Source organism: Rhinichthys klamathensis, unplaced genomic scaffold, assembly GCF_029890125.1.
Source record: "Rhinichthys klamathensis goyatoka isolate OS25496 unplaced genomic scaffold, OSU_Roscu_1.1 h1tg000330l_1, whole genome shotgun sequence".
In the NCBI taxonomy this organism is placed as follows: domain Eukaryota; kingdom Metazoa; phylum Chordata; class Actinopteri; order Cypriniformes; family Leuciscidae; genus Rhinichthys; species Rhinichthys klamathensis.
In genome coordinates this window covers 2,678,864-2,693,591 of record NW_026606845.1, presented here as the reverse complement: position 1 = coordinate 2,693,591, position 14,728 = coordinate 2,678,864, and positions in this window count along the sequence as shown.

Here is a 14,728-nt window from a genome sequence, read left to right as displayed (position 1 = left end):
AATGACTTTAGTAGAATCTCGCGACAAATGTGTAAGGGACATTTTAGGGACTTCTAAGGGACTTCTGTCCGTTAACACCGGACAGAAGGGGAGTCACACCACCATATGGAAAGAAGCGTAAATGGGTGAAGCATAGTTTACTGTAAAGCTACGTCTTAGTGTTGCTTATCTTGGCGAAAGCCGAGTACAATTCAGCATGAAGTTTTAACATCTACTCTCGTGTAATGGAAATCATCCCTTTAAGTGCTGAGTGTTACGTTCCACGCAGAGATGGGCAGTATTTCAATTACAAAATACTCAAAAGTAATTAAATACGTATTTCAAATACATGTAATTTGTATTTTCCTTAACAAAAATAAATCAAATGTAATTTGTAATTAAATAGCCTACTTTGAGGGACTGTCATTTGTATTTAAAATACTTAAAATACTTATTAGGGCTGGGCGATATATCGCATGACATTGTTATGCGCATCTCCTCAGTAAAGCCGGTTCCTTGATTAGTAGTAAATCACCTTCACCTGCTTTCAGATGGAAGATATGATGCAGATATGAGTGTTAAATTAACACTCAAGAGTGTTAAAGTTAATGAGATAATTAAGTGATTAATTTAGTGATGATGAGCATTATTGAAGACACCTGATGTTAACAAGCAGAATCACTGAAGGAGAAAATCACAAATTGTAAGCCACCGTTATGGCGATCAGTGTTTGCTTTAGTTGGACTCTTGACCCTTAAACTTTTAATTAAAATTTTGTTTGTCTGCTGTTATTGATTTATAACAGTCAAATGAACAAAGAAAAGTGTGATCTGATAGTGTTGGTTATGTTTTGACATAATCATGCTGTGATCTGAAAAAATAAACTTTTTGAGATAAATAAGTTTATGTTGAGCATAGTTTGGTTTAACTTGTTAGCAACAGCTTTGTGATTCTACAGCATATGATTATCAGTATTTTTCTTATAATCCAAAATATTGAATAAACATTGTTCTGATCAAAACACTTTCAAATTAATTTATTTAGAAACACAGACATCAATAATCAGCCTGTGAATCTCAACAATGGTGACAATAATAAAGCATGTTGCAGTGGCTGCCACCAATCACAGCTCATTAATGGCGCCCATCATGCATTGCGATATGAATAAATTATGATCTGAATTGTCTATCTAATTTACTTTTCCTAATTAAATATTCTGCTCGTCACCATTGTTGAGATGCATTGACTGAATCTTGAAGTCTGTGTGTGCCTAAAAGAAGGATTATTTTTTTAAACAATTTTAAGAAATCCTTTTTATTATAGCTAAAATTCTGGATATTTATGCAGAATCACAGTTATGCTGTAACCAACAGCATAAACCACAAACAAAAAGTTCAAATTATGATTGTCATAATTAAACCAACACCATTAGATCACTTTTTTCTTTGTTCATCTGGCAGTTATAACTCAGAAACAACAGCCAAACAAAATCTAAAGTTAATAATATAAGGGTCAAGAGTCCAACTAAAGCAAACACTGATCGCCATAACGGTGGCTTATAATTTGTGATTTTCTCCTTCAGTGATTCTGCTTTAGGTGTCTTCAATAATGCTCAATCATCACTCAATTAATCACTTAATTATCTCATTAGCTTTAACACTCTGTAGAGTGGGACCATATGTGCTCTGAGCAGTGCTGATTTAACACTTTTTGCTGTGAACTCAGATTTCAGCAACACACTCACATAAAAAATACAAATTACATATTTTGTATTTGAAATACGTATTTAATTACTTTTGAGTATTTTGTAATTAAAATACTGCCCATCTCTGGTTCCACGCGTGTTTTGTGTTTGTTTTCATTGTCCTGTGCACGCTAGTGTACTTTGCACGTGTTGGCTGTTGTGCTCATTATCTTCTCTGTCTCTAGCTCCCTCTCTCTGCTCGCAGGTTGCTGTGATTCATCAGTCATCATTAAGGCGGCGCTTGAGAACCAATCGGAGGCCGCCCAGCTGGTTTCAAAAGGATGGCGTTTTTATTCATGCTTTCTCTTTGTAGCGAAATGAGTTTTCTGTAGCGAACTTTTCTATTTGTAGCGAAATGAGTTTTCTATAGCGAACTGAGCTCTTTGTAGCGGAATGAGAATGTGTATGGCTTTGCCTGTGAACTGAGTGGTGTGTTATGTGTTTTGTTCTTTGCACTTTCAGTTTTAGACATGTTATGTGAGCTTAGTTTTGATGTACGTCTACCTTTTCATTTGCCTGAGATATCGTTTAACAACAGATATTATGGGAAGAGAACGCAGGTCATTATATCGCGATATACACTGCACCCGTAGCAAATGACTGTCTAGACACACCAGGTAAGACGTGAGCGCCAACCCCTCTATTTCTGTTTTGTAGGTAGATTAACTAGGGTGCCGGATGCACCGAAGTTTTCGGTTTATTTTCTACCTTTTTCTTTGGTTAGATCAGGTTTAGATTAGGGATTGTTTTGTTATATTTTGGTCTTTCCTTTGGCGCCGCTTTTGTTCTTTTCCCATTTATTGTTTGTTTGTTTACTTAATTATTTTGTACATAGCACACCTTATTGTTGCTTTGACTGGATTCAGTGGATTTTTCCCTTCAAGAAAAGCCTGTCATGTATTTTTCCACCACATCTCACTTTCAGCTGTATGTCAGTATATAAATGTTGCGGTATCTGCCCATAGACCTTTCAAGGTTCGTAACACTGAGGAAGATCTGGAGCTGAAATTCAGATGTGATAATGGGCGTTTCGTTTCCGACACACTGTAATCGGTAGACCAATCACAACAGACTGGGTCATCTGACCAATCAGAGCAGAGTAGACCAATCACAACAGACTGGGTCATCTGACCAATCAGAGTTGACCAATCACAACAGACTGGGTCATCTGACCAATCAGAGCAGAGTAGACCCATAGATATCCATATTAAAGGCTAGACGTCTTACGGCGGAGTCTCTATCGTCATCACCGGCGGCCATCTTGTCACAGGCAAACATTCTGGCAGGCTCTGTGGTACCTGATGTAAGTTGAGTCTGCACGAACACAAATACTCTTATCTCGCTGAAATCTTGGCAGATTTTCAAACGGTTTGGTTTCTTACTAACATTATTATTGTGGATAAAATACTGGATGTTTACATAATACATAATTATTCATAAGTGTGCAGTGTCATAACTACATCTCTGACGTTTATAACGAACCAAACCGTTTGAAAATCGGTAGAAAATTTAGCAAGTTATGGTTATTTAAAAAGTACATGCACCATTAAAATACAATGTTACGAGTGAGCGAGCTGTCTTTGACAAGAAGGCCGCCAGGTGCAGACGTCGACCTCCATTGGCCAGCAGCGCAGACGAGACATCTAGCCTTTATTATGGATATCTATGAGTAGACTAGGGCTGGGCGGTATGACGGTATATATCGTTACCGCGGTAGAAAATGTCAACCTAACAGATTTTCTTATTCCGTGTATACCACGACATGCAAATAAGTGGGCGTGGTTAACTCGCGTGCAACGTGCGTGAGACTGAGACAGCGAATTGTAAAAAGAAACACGGAGAAAGCAGATTAAGAGGATCCACAAAGGAATTACATTTTCTAAAGGGTTGTTGTTGTTGTTAACGTGATATTTTCGGGCGAAAGGTAAATAGAGCAGTGCAGCACCCAGGCTACAGATTAGAGGAGTGCACGCTCGCAATGGGGAAAGCTGGACAACAACAGCTCATATATATCAATATCGTAACGAATAGAAATAACCTTAAATAATGTATAGTTATCTGCATCTTTCCGTCTCTTATGTAAAAGTTTTTAAACACGCAAACAGTTTGCCGCCCGTGGTAATGTGCAACCTGCTTGTTAAAGTGAAAGTATAAACCTGTAGCCTATTTGAGGCAAAATTACTAAATATGCATTGCGAGTTATATATTTCTGGGGGGGGGGGGGGGGGGGGGGGAATCGCACAACGAAAGTAACATAAAATAAATAAATAAAAAGAAATGGACCTACAGCGCTCTTTATCAGGCATCATGATAAGCACAGAGTTGTTATTTATTTAGTTCTGTATTATGGCAAATCAACCGGGAGCTCCCCGCGAAGGCGCGCGCGCGTCTTGATCCCGACTGCCCCTATGATGTCACTCGTTGTCACTTGGTCAGTCAGTTAGCGACTCCGACGAATCGACGATGTCTGACAAGAAATGAAAATATCTTTCTCGCCAAGAAAAACGACAAAAAAGAGCCTGGAAGAAGAGAAGAAGCAAGAAGATAAAGGTACGTAAGCCTGTAGGCTTAATTTTCCGATTTCTGTAATATGGATAATCTGCACTAAAAGTCTTAACATTAGCCTAAATCGTGCTTGTATTCATTTTCTACAGTTGTTTAACTTACATGCTATGCTAATAACATGCTGCATAACATTGGTTTAGTATTAGGCCTATACCATTTGCTGTGGTGTTACTGTTAAAGCATTTAACAGAACAATATAAACCCAGTTTGGATTCTACACTAAAGGGCTAACATTAGTTTACTCCTTATGTCCCCTTAGGAGCACTATTAAAGTAACGTTATATGCTGCCAGTAAGCAAAGCTCCAGCTGTTGGTGAGTATAAAGGGGCTGTAAAATGATAACCTTCTGCATTTTAAAAATTAAGTCTGACTTTATGTAGCCTATAATTATTTTCTTTATTTGGATTGGATTTTAATAGTTATATTGAAATGTTACCTTATTCTTAATATTGTTACTTATTGATCTTCTTTGTGGTGTTTTAGATGTTATTGTTAATTTTATTTATTTGAAAAGTCTATTTATTATTTTATATAATATTATATTTAAATGTTATTCTATTTGCTCTATTTAATTTTATATATATATATATATATATATATATATATATATATATATATATATATATATATATATATATATATATATATATGTGCTGTAGTTTGTGACTCTTAAACTCTGGTGTCAATAAAAATGTATCTTTGTTCAGTGATAATCACTTTATCTGTCTTTTTATTCAGCAAGTTAATCAGTGTGTGTGTGTGTGTGTGTGTGTGTGTGTGTGTGTGTCTTGCACTGCCATTCAGCTCAGTGGTATCATAATTTTCCTGTTAGACATCAAACATAGTATATACAGTATAATATAGTTATATAGTATGGTATAGTTATAAGGTAGTCATTGCTTTTCTTTAGGCCTTAAAACGGTCAAAGGGGCCTCCAACCAAATTTTGCTTAGGGCCCCCAAAGGTCTAGGGCCGGCTCTGCCACCGAACCAGCTGATAAAATCTTCCTTTGATTCGATACGTGATTACAACTTGACACTCAAATTAACCGATCGCATTTTACTGATGCAGAAGACTGCTCTCCTTCTAGTCAGAGATGGGCAGTATTTTAATTACAAAATACTCAAAAGTAATTAAATACGTATTTCAAATACAAAATACAAAATATGTAATTTGTTTTTTAAATGTGAGTGTGTTGCTGAAATCTGAGTACACAGCAAAAAGTGTTAAATCAGCACTGCTCAGAGCACATATGGTCCCACTCTACAGAGTGTTAAAGCTAATGAGATAATTAAGTGATTAATTGAGTGATGATTGAGCATTATTGAAGACACCTAAAGCAGAATCACTGAAGGAGAAAATCACAAATTGTAAGCCACCGTTATGGCGATCAGTGTTTGCTTTAGTTGGGCTCTTGACCCTTATATTATTAACTTTAGATTTTGTTTGGCTGTTGTTTCTGAGTTATAACTGCCAGATGAACAAAGAAAAAAGTGATCTAATGGTGTTGGTTTAATTATGACAATCATAATTTGAACTTTTTGTTTGTGGTTTATGCTGTTGGTTACAGCATAACTGTGATTCTGCATAAATATCTAGAATTTTAGCTATAATAAAAAGGATTTCTTAAAATTGTTTAAAAAAATAATCCTTCTTTTAGGCACACACAGACTTCAAGATTCCGTCAATGCATCTCAACAATGGTGACGAGCAGAATATTCAATTAGGAAAAGTAAATTAGATAGACAATTCAGATCATAATTTATTCATATCGCAATGCATGATGGGCGCCATTAATGAGCTGTGATTGGTGGCAGCCACTGCAACATGCTTTATTATTGTCACCATTGTTGAGATTCACAGGCTGATTATTGATGTCTGTGTTTCTAAATAAATTCATTTGAAAGTGTTTTGATCAGAACAATGTTTATTCAATATTTTGGATTATAAGAAAAATACTGATAATCATATGCTGTAGAATCACAAAGCTGTTGCTAACAAGTTAAACCAAACTATGCTCAACATAAATTTATTTATCTCAAAAAGTTTATTTTTTCAGATCACAGCATGATTATGTCAAAACATAACCAACACTATCAGATCACGCTTTTCTTTGTTCATTTGACTGTTATAAATCAATAACAGCAGACAAACAAAATTTTAATTAAAAGTTTAAGGGTAAGTTTTAAAGTCCAACTAAAGCAAACACTGATCGCCATAACGGTGGCTTACAATTTGTGATTTTCTCCTTCAGTGATTCTGCTTGTTAACATCAGGTGTCTTCAATAATGCTCATCATCACTAAATTAATCACTTAATTATCTCATTAACTTTAACACTCTTGAGTGTTAATTTAACACTCATATCTGCATCATATCTTCCATCTGAAAGCAGGTGAAGGTGATTTACTACTAATCAAGGAACCGGCTTTACTGAGGAGATGCGCATAACAATGTCATGCGATATATCGCCCAGCCCTAATAAGTATTTTAAGTATTTTAAATACAAATGACAGTCCCTCAAAGTAGGCTATTTAATTACAAATTACATTTGATTTATTTTTGTTAAGGAAAATACAAATTACATGTATTTGAAATACGTATTTAATTACTTTTGAGTATTTTGTAATTGAAATACTGCCCATCTCTGCTTCTAGTCACTTCTGAACTTCTATAGATTAAAGCGCAGGGTGACGGGTTGCCAGATATCACAAAAAGAGCAAAACAAGCCCCTTGAAAACGCAGTGTAACCTAAGCAGACATGACAAAAATGTACCGGGGAACACATTTAAACATAACTAGTATTACTATCCTACAAAATTAAAAGGAAATAACTAATTTATCATGAATAGAATAGTTTAATATAAAATATTCAGATATTATAAACTGATTGATGAAGTAAAGCATAACATGAGATTGAAAAATTATTCAGAAACACTTTATTTAAAGTTTAATTGCACCTATGTTGTATTAATATCAATCAGTTGGGGGCAGTTCATCTAAAAGTTGATGAGTGTGTTTTGTTTATATTTAACTATCTAAATAGTTTACCAAAGAAATAATTTACCAAATAAGAGAAACAGAAAACAATGTGAAGTACTTTTCATTTCTAAAGTATTTGGGTTTATTTATTATACAAAGCTAGCCTGGGAAAACCCAGACAACTTCCGGCAAAATTAGATTTGGTCTGAAAGTTAGTCTGGCAAAGAGCTCATTCAAGCTCATTTCCAATCCGCCGAAATTGAGGCACCAATCAGAAACATTGGGGCGGGCTTTACACGATGACGACAGCGCTGGGATTTTGAAGCAGATTTTGTAGCCTACATTAGAAAGATGGATGCCGCCGTCGAACATCACTCGTTCGAATCAGCTATCGCGTCTGTTTTAAGCCATTTGAACGTTTCCTTTTAGTTAAAAACTGAAAAAAAAGAACAACACTCGGAGATGTTTCTCCCCCCGCTCTGCATACGTCATCTCCTTCATCGCTCTGATTGGGTTTAGGTCTATCTGCGACGTCCGTTGGTGACGCCCCTCTGGAAATGATTTGTCTATGACGCTTTGCCAGACCATACCTCAGTTACAACTGAGAATGGTCTGGTTTTAACCTGGCTAATACAAAGCCCTTTTTGTCGATTTTTCGAGAATAACTACATAACTATATCGTGAAATATATCGTTACCGTGAAATAAAATTAGTCATACCGTGAAATAGAATTTTGGTCATACCGTACCATGATAACGTTACATTGGCTGCATTTAGCCGGCATGTGGTGTTAGCATAAGGCATTTCACTAACTATTCGTGCATCTTTCACAATCAGGCAGCAATGTCAAAATACACTCTAAAAAAAGATGTGTTAAAAAACAACACACAGGATGTGTTGATGGTATTTTGACACATGTTGTGTATATTTTTAACACACAGTGTGTGTTAAAATGTAACTCTGGATATAATAGCACTGGGTGGAGGAGAGTTTGTGTTTATGAAAAAATTATAGGTATATTTTATATGGTATCCCATAAAATGCTATAAAATAAATAAAGCAATACATTCAAATAAATAAATTAAATCTTCATTCATGAAAACTTAAAGATTAATGGGTGTGTTTTTTTTTTTGCAGCCAATCACATCATGCCTCTTTTTCAATGTCTTTTTCAAATGCTGCTTTCACTTGTTATTAATAACCAGATTAACTTTATTTCTGTCAGAAGCTCTTATTGAGAATTAACAGGTTTTGGTGTTGACGATTCATTGAATGTTTCATTTAAAGTCACCAGAATCGTGATTAGTGTCAGCTTTAATTGGGCTCTTGACCCTTGACTCTTTAATAATAGTTTTCTCTGATTGCTATAAATGTGTGTTTATTTGAACACATATGTAATAGCAGAAATAATCATGAGAATAATATGTTCAGATGATAATATTATCATCATGGACATGTAAGATTCTTAAGCTCAGCAAGAGTTTAATATTTAAAAGATGAAAGTAATATTTAAAAGATGATTTTTAAAAAGATAAGCATATTGCAATTAACTTAAATAAATTATTAAAACACAGTTCATAAAGAGCCTTACAGTCTAAGGCCATGTCCACACGGACACGGGTATTTTTATAACCGGAGTTTTTCCTACAGCGTTTTAAAAAAAAATCCCGTCCACACATGCTCGGTCTCCGTCTACATGAAAACGTAAAAACACGCTATCAAGCGCGGTCAAGAGCATGCCACGCCAGCAGGCGGCGATATAAACCTTAACCCTAAAGCCACGTTGGCCAATCAGAAGCGCAAATCTCATGTCAAACACAGCGGATAACGGCGCACACTCTGACGTCGCAAGGCAAAAACCCCAGTTTCACTGTCTACACGACAACACTGTAACCGGCGTTTCTGAAAATCCTCACCCTGGCAGGGGTTTTCAAAAATGTTTGGTTTCAGTGCGTTTTCGTGTGGACGAACGGCCGAACCGCGTAAAAAAAGTCACGGTTATAAAAATACCCGTGTCCGTGTGGACAGGGCCCAGTGGTTCTCAACTCCAGTCCTCGCAACCCACTGCTCTGCGTATTGTGTATGTCTCCCTTATTTAACACACCTGATTCAGATCCTCAGCTCGTTAGGATAGACTCTATGACAGGGGTCCTCAACTCTGGCCCGTGAGATCAGTTACTAAATAAAGTTACAGTAGCAGACTGTTTAAAAAACAGGAACCTTAATCAAAAATTAATAAGAGTGATGATAACATAATAAAATTAAATACCCTATTTCTCACAAAACCCTTTTCTATTCTCAGAGCATGAGAGATCATTCCAGTTCTGGATGGAGTCTGAAGGCATCAGTTCAACACAGTCCTCGTCTCCTCCTGCATTATTTGGTTCTTCTTTATACCAAAACCTGAATAATAGTGAAACCTTATTACATAAGCTAGAGCAAAAGTGAAAGTGCAAAAAATGTCAAATAGAAGGTTTTTGTTTTATTTATTTTGCCTGTGGTGTTTGAGGAAGTTTAATGTTTAAAATATACCCACAGTGGATTTATGTGAGCGTTTTATCACTTACCCTTGTTTCAGTGGTGAATTATCCACCCATTTCATGATCCCCTCAGTCTCAATGTCCGACAAACCAATCCACACTCTCTCCTTGATGAATGAAGATATGTTCTATTTCACTGTTACAGACCGCCAGAGACGGTCGAACATAGTGGAAGGAGTCGCGTCTCGCGAGCCATATCGAGAATCTCGCATTGATTTGTCACCTGTGACCCTGACCGATGACGTGTCAGCAGCTATATCCGCTCCGTTCACGTCACGGTCGTTCTCTTTGTCATTCTCGCGAAGAGATCTCGCTCGAGCGTGCACAGCGTTTTTGGTGAGCAACTGCTCCCCGCTACAGCTGTGTCTCGGGAGAAATATTTGGATATATTTGGATATATTTTGACGTGCATCGGACCATATACCCACTGGTTGTCCAGGGTTTGTTTGGAACCGATCGCTACTAGCAGTGTTGAGGTGAGTACTCATGTGAACTCAGTGGTTAACCAGGGTTCTGTTATACTGCGTGTGGTATTGTATATTGTCAGAAACTGCTACTTTAGGTTATGCTCATTGGTTAACCAGAGTGATACATTGATAAACCTTATTGTGGATAACCCCATTGGTTGACCAGGGGTTTTTTCAACTAACTGGGCTGGAAGTGATGGCAGCTTCATGTTCCCTCTGCTTCGGTCCAATGGATCTCATGGATGCTCATATTCAATGTCCTACTTGCCTAGGCATTGATCACCTCCGAGAGGCTTTAGTAGACCCATGTCCTGAATGTGGTTTGATGTCCTTGGAGATGAGACAGCATCGACTGGCTGAATTAGACCCTGAGTTTGAGAATTCTGCTCCATCAGCTGGGACAGAGTCACATGTGAGTAGCAAGCGTGTGGCCAGTGGGACTGGAAGGCCTTCAAAGAGGATGCGAACCTCCTCGGAGTCAAGTACATTGACCCAGCAAGTAGCTGAACTTGCGAACGCAGTTCAGGGTATTAGAGACTTATTATCTGTTCCCCCCACTCGTCAGAATGTGAGTGAGGGGACAGGGGGGGGTGGGTTAGCTCCTCCCTTGCCCAGGTGTGAGCTGGCATCCAGGTTGTCCAGGAGAGAACCAGACACTTTATCTATTGCGGCTTCTGACTCCTTAGACCGGGAGGAACAGGAGTATTATACGCCAATGGAGGAGACGAGACCCTCACATTCCCAGGTCCAATGTTCCCATAGCGACGACGGTTCTGGCCTTCAGGATGCGCCGCCTTCAGTGGTTTTCTCTCTGCAGGACACACTCAGGATGGCGCTCGCTAAGCGGAATTTGGATCCACCTCCTCCCCTATCAGGCCAGTCAAACCTCTTGCGTCGCCCAGTTTCCCAGCAGGAGGATTTCCTAATGCCGAGTTGTCCTGACTTCACAGATGTGGTTTCTTCAGCGTTTCGGTCAGCTCCCTTATCCAGACCTGATCGTGTGGCTCGTACGCTAGCGGCAATGGCTGATGCAGACGAAAAGGGCCTTGGTAACATGCCCCCAGTGGAGCCATGCATTTCTTCACTGGTAGTGTCACCAGATGAGGCTCTTAGACACAATCTTCGCTGTCCCAACCCAGAGTGTAGACGTACAGATGATCTGTTGGTCAGGATTTATAATACTGTCTCAGGCTTGAGTCGTGTGGGGAATTCCATGGCTCATCTTCTGCTGGCACTTCATTCTACTTTGAGTACTAACCCACCAGATAATACCACATCTGAGTTACTTGAGGCTTCCTTACAAGCCTTGGGTTCAATCGCATTTTCTAGCGGAAAGGCTCTTGGGCTTACTACTCAGGCTAGGCGGCAGGTTTGGCTAGCACAGTCTAAACTTCCAGAGGCTTGCCGTAGCAATCTTCGTCAACTACCTCTGGTACCTGGGCAGATTTTTGGTCCAGCCGCTCAAGAAGCTCTTGAGCGCAGAGTTCGTGCAGTGGAGTCTCGGTCCCAGCACTTTGAGCGCAGTGTGAATTATGGACCATCCTCACATCAAATACCTGTTCGTCATGCAAATCCATTCCAGTGCAGGCAGGGACAGTCTTACAGGCCTGTACAGCAGGCAACTCGACCTGGGTATGACTCGAGAAGGGAGGCATCCCGTGCTCGTAGACCACCTGCTCGCCCTGTGGCTACTTATCGTCGTCCCCCCAGGGGTAGGGAGACCGCTCCTCATCGTCGGTGATGGTCCAGGGTCTGTGATGGGACACTTTTCAACCTCTCAACTACAACTTTGGAGAGGGATTACGAACAACAAGTGGCTCCTCGACACACTCGACAGGGGCTACTGTCTTCAGTTCCGTCACAGACCCCAATTATGCACACACACTCGGCCCACAGTGGTTCGGGACCCTCGTCAGGCTCTTGCTCTATCTCTCGAGGTCCGGAAGCTACTGGAAAAGGGTGCGGTAGAGCTAGTAAACCCCCAGGTCCAACCGGGGGGATTTCATTCAAAGTACTTCCTAGTTCGCAAGAAGGATGGAAGCTTCAGGCCAATCTTGGACCTCAGACGCTTGAACAGGAGTCTCAAACACCTTCCTTTCCGCATGCTGCGTGTCAAGGATGTCCTACAAGCGGTCGAACCCGGCATGTGGTTTACCTCTGTGGATCTGAAGGATGCATATTTCCACATCCCCATTGCACCTCATCACAGAAGGTTTCTTCGGTTCACATTCCAGGGCAGGACATACCAATATCGAGTCCTACCATTTGGCCTCTCCCTCTCTCCCCGTGTATTCACACGGTGTATGCAAGTGGCACTAGAACCTCTACAACGGGAGGGCATGTTGATTCTCCCTTACCTGGACGATTGGCTGCTTTGTGCCAGATCACCTCAGCAGGTAGCCAACAACACACAGCGCCTACTGGAGCATGTTACTGCTTTAGGACTGAGGGTAAACCTGGAGAAAAGCTGCCTTACTCCATGCCAGTCAATATGTTTTCTGGGATTACATCTGGACTCCAGAATAATGAGGGCTACCCTCACAGCGCGCAGGAGGCAGGCTATACAAGGAGCCATAGCGAGGTTCCAGGTTCGACGCAAGCTACCTTATCTTCACTTCTTACGGCTAGCGGGCCTTCTCACGGCAGCCTCATCGGCCATTCACTTAGGACTTTTACACCTTCGTCCTTTTCAGCGTTGGTTGATAGCCAGACGGTTGTCAGCAGTCCACAACCGACAGACCCTTGTTGTGGTGACAACCAGTTGCTCTGTCTCCCTGAGGCTTTGGAGACGGGAACAATTTCTACAAGGGGGTGTACCAATGGGACCACCCCCAGCACGCAGAGAAGTAGTGACAACAGATGCCTCTCTCTCCGGATGGGGAGGGCTGTGGCAACACCAGGGCGTGCAGGGGAGTTGGACCTTGCAGCAGGAGACATCTCACATCAACATCCTAGAGCTATGGGCAGTGCTTTTCACCCTAAGACACTTCAGACAGGAGTTATCAGGGAGGCACATCCTAGTGCGGACCGACAACACCACAGTGGTGTTTTTAATCAATCACCAAGGGGGCACGAGGTCTCTACCTTGCCTTCGACTTTCACGAGTGCTGTTGTTGTGGGCAAACCAGCACTTCCTGTCGATCAGAGCGGCACACATTCCCGGTCACTGCAACAGTGTGGCAGACTCACTCTCTCGATCGGGTCCGAAGCCAGGGGACTGGTGTCTGCACAAGGCGGTAGTTCAGTCAGTTTGGGGACTTTATGGGACCGCAGCAGTCGACCTCTTTGCCAGCAGGAATACAACACATTGCCCGCTGTGGTTTGCAGAGCAGGAGGAGCAGGGATCACTAGGCCAGGATGCCCTGGCCCACGACTGGCCAGACCTCCTCCTCTATGCTTTCCCTCCAATTCCACTTCTCTGGCCTGTGCTGAGGCGTGTGCAGATGAGACGACACAGGCTTATTCTAGTGGCACCCTGCTGGCCAGCGAGACCATGGTTCAGTCTGCTGATGGCCCTTACGACCGGTCCACCACAACCATTGCCAGTTCGGAGGGACCTACTGTCACAAATGAACGGGGAGCTTTGGCACCCCTCACCGGGCAGGTTGAGTCTATGTGTATGGCCCCTGGGGTTGAGCAAGAGCTCTCACTGTGTTCCGCAGATGTGAGGAACACTGTCATGAATGCAAGAGCCCCATCAACACGTCGCACTTATGCCAGTAAATGGAGAATCTTTGTTTCATGGTGTACAGATCGGTCTGTTAACCCAGTCACTTGTTCCATCAGTTCAGTGTTGGAATTCTTACAACATTTATTGGACACTGGGCGGTCCCCAGCGACTCTAAGGGTATTCGTGGCAGCCTTGTCAGCACATCGGAACCCCTTGGGGGGGAAATCAATTGGTGCGGAAAAGTTGGTGGTGGCTTTCCTTAAGGGAGCAGTACGTCTTAATCCACCGGTACGGATAATGCATACCCAGTGGGATCTTCAGATGGTGCTTAACAGCCTGCGTTTACCACCTTATGAACCACTTGAACAAGCTGATATTAAGAGTCTTTCGATGAAGACTGCTTTTCTCTTGGCTATAACGTCAACCAGAAGAGTAGGTGAGCTTCATGCTCTCTCGGTGAGTCCACAGTGTCTCAGATGGGGGCCCGAGTACAATCAGGTTACACTCTGGCCGAATCCAGCTTTCCGACCTAAAGTGTTGTCTGACCGCTTTGTGAACCAGCCCATTCAGCTTGCGGCATTTAATCAAGAGGCTTCCCAGACAGCTGTGTGTCCAGTGAGAGTATTGCGACAGTATGTGTTGAAGACTGCTTCATGGCGCACCACTGATCAGCTGTTTGTCCGTTTTGATGCCTGTCAGAGGGGCTCACCCTTGTCGAAGCAAAGGTTGTCTCATTGGGTGGTGGATACCATTATACAGGCATATGATTCGGCTGGTCAGAC